At 42.4% G+C, this 2,737-nt stretch overlaps 1 pseudogene; it reads left to right on the top strand.

Annotated features, from left to right (window-relative positions):
* Window positions 1-1,551: 1,551 nt before the first annotated feature.
* Window positions 1,552-2,275, top strand: LOC147818404 (uncharacterized; annotated as a pseudogene).
* The last annotated feature ends 462 nt before the right edge of the window (window positions 2,276-2,737 follow it).

Raw genomic sequence — 2,737 nt, 5'->3', positions numbered from 1 at the left:
TCCATATCAGGATGCCTTTGAAGTATTAAACCTTCTAGGGTCTGGCAAGAAAAAAAAAACACAAGATACTCACAGTGTATCTCACAAGATTTCAAATATTTTGTCAAGATTTAGTCATGGCCCCCCTTATCAAAGACCTAGAAAATTTCGAGGTCAGTGACACTGACTTGCCTGATGGAACAATCTTCAAAGGTGGAACCTTGTGCGCCATTACAGGTGACAACCTAGGTTCACACAGGACTGAACTTTCATGTACGTCAGCTGGTATTACTTCACTGTCTTGGCCGTGATCTTTTTGAAGGTATTGTGTCATCTACCTTGATTTGAATTGGCTAATAAACCAGTTCCATTATCATGGTAATGATGCTAACAACAAACCTTGTGAAGTTAATCCAGAGTGAGAGAAGATTGATGGGCAGGCTGTGCAAGATTTATGTGTTGACTGGAGAAAAAATAGGAAGTACAGGTTCACGACAAAGCATGGCAACTTGTTTTTACAACTCCAAGAGATTGTAGAGTTGTTCTGTGCACTGGCCAGATAGGCTATTTAAGAGTTCTTATTGATGAATATGTCCATTTCAGACAGAATCACCCAATGCAGCTCAAGCATCATTGGATCTGACATTATCCAGAGCTTACTGTGCACCTTGGGCCACTCACTTTAGACATTATGACTTGAGAGTAAATACACATACTTTAAACAGTGTGCAAGGAAACTACATATCATCAAGGACTTTCTTCAACTCTTGCAGAAAGGCATCAGCTTCTTCAAGCTTGTCTGAGTGCTGGCACCTCCTTCCCACCAGCTGTTGCAGTAGAGAAGGGTACAGAGTTTTTCATGGGGGACTACAATGACAACATCAGAGAATCAGCTCACATCATACTTTTGAGCCAGAAAAACACTCTCATAGCCCGTGAAGTGACTGTGAAGGGTACAAAATACAAAAAGAACATGTTCATTGTGATTGATGATGTTGAGGAGGAGCTTGTCTCGGGAAAAATAGTAATACTCATCCATAGAGATTCAGCAGTACTTTTTATTACAGAGAAATAAATAGCTGTGCATCTCCCTGAAATGTGTATTCACTGCCTGACACAAAGTCAGAAAAGCTACTGCTGTGTTAACCAAGACAACCTGCTTGATTACTATCCCTTACCTGAACACACTGTGGGTAGCAGGGCTTTAGTGGTTCCCTACAATTCTTTCCTCTTATTGTAAGTCAATGATATCCAAGGCCTGAAATGAGCACTAGCCACCAGTTAACACTGATAAATTCTGGTTGTCTGTAGAAGGTTTATGAATTTTACAAGCCACTTTGTCAAGTTTCCATCAAACGGTCTTTCACTAATGTGTTCTTTTTCTTTGTTTCAGAGACTGAGATGGTCGCACACATGGCCATACCCCTCTCCAGCCCATCACCCCCACCAGCAACTTCATTGTCTTACCTGTCAGACTGGAGTAGCCCATGCAACAAAAGTTTTCTCAGCTCTAATAACCTAAACATGGCCAGAAATATTCAAAATGCAAAGGGATGAATGTTACCAGAAATCCATTCAGCCATCGCCGGTGGAAAGACACCAACCCCTGCAGAGCGACAGTAGATGGTGAGAGTTCTGGTAAATGAAATGAGGAAATGTGATGCACTTAGTGCCTTAGTTTGACTCGACTTATTGCTGGTGGTCATCCTTTCTCTCCTTATTTAAGTGAAAACTCACATTGAAAACCTAAACCGTGACATCAGCTTTGCACGCCACTGAGCATCAAGGTGGTCTGGATCCACTTGTGTTCATAAGTGATGATTTACCAACACCTAAGTACCGGATTTCAGCCAGAACTTCCAACATAAGACTGATGATACTGTGGAGCAAAAACGCCAAAGATTGGAGGAGATCTATAGATGGGAAGGTGCAGGTGGGGTTGAAAGATACCATGGCCTGTAGTCTCATGGCGGCTGTGTCTACAATGTTGCCATATAACTTCAATTCCAGCTCCTGCCATTGAGGATATCAGAAACAACCTCTTCAATCAGAGGTACATATGTACTAATTTTGAGCTTCTCAGCTGGAAGAATGCGCGAGAGCAATCACAGAATACTTACAGAACAAACCTACCAACAAAGATATCCAGACTGTCCTCGCCCAGGGTGAGGACGCTGAGGTGGCACTCCATATTGTCCATCTGCCGATGGCCCACTTCACTGAGACCACAGATGGGCTCATCCTTCTTGCAGATGGGGGGCTATCTAACCAGTCATACTCCTTTAGGCAAAATTAAAGTGCGTCCTTCAGACAAATCTCTATAATATGATATATTTCACAACACATTGGCAAGATACATCCACTCTTCAAACACTGTGAAATTTGAACAGTATCTGAGATGTTGTGTATGAGGGACAGACGGTGGGAGCCCTACGATTTCATCGCATGGGGAAACCAAGAGGTAAACTAGTCACATTTCTGCAAGAGTGAAATGCGCTGCACAAATTTTGACCCATCGGTTTCGGTTTAACTCGGCATTTCAAAGCATCAAAGAAAATAAATAGCTGTGCATCTCCCTGATATGTGTATTCACTGCCTGACACAAAGTCAGAAAAGCTACTGCTGTGTTAACCAAGACAACTTGCTTGATTCCTATCCCTTACCTGAACACACTGTGGGTAGCAGGGCTTTAGTGGTTCCCTACAATTCTTTCCTCTTATTGTAAGTCAATGATATCCAAGGCTTGAAATGAGCACTC

Source organism: Seriola lalandi, unplaced genomic scaffold, assembly GCF_002814215.2.
Source record: "Seriola lalandi dorsalis isolate HSWRI2012SDOR001 ecotype SW California unplaced genomic scaffold, Sedor1 jcf7180002054585, whole genome shotgun sequence".
Classification (NCBI taxonomy): domain Eukaryota; kingdom Metazoa; phylum Chordata; class Actinopteri; order Carangiformes; family Carangidae; genus Seriola; species Seriola lalandi.
The sequence above is the reverse complement of the archived record's forward strand: the minus strand, read 5'-3'. Positions and strand labels throughout refer to the sequence as shown.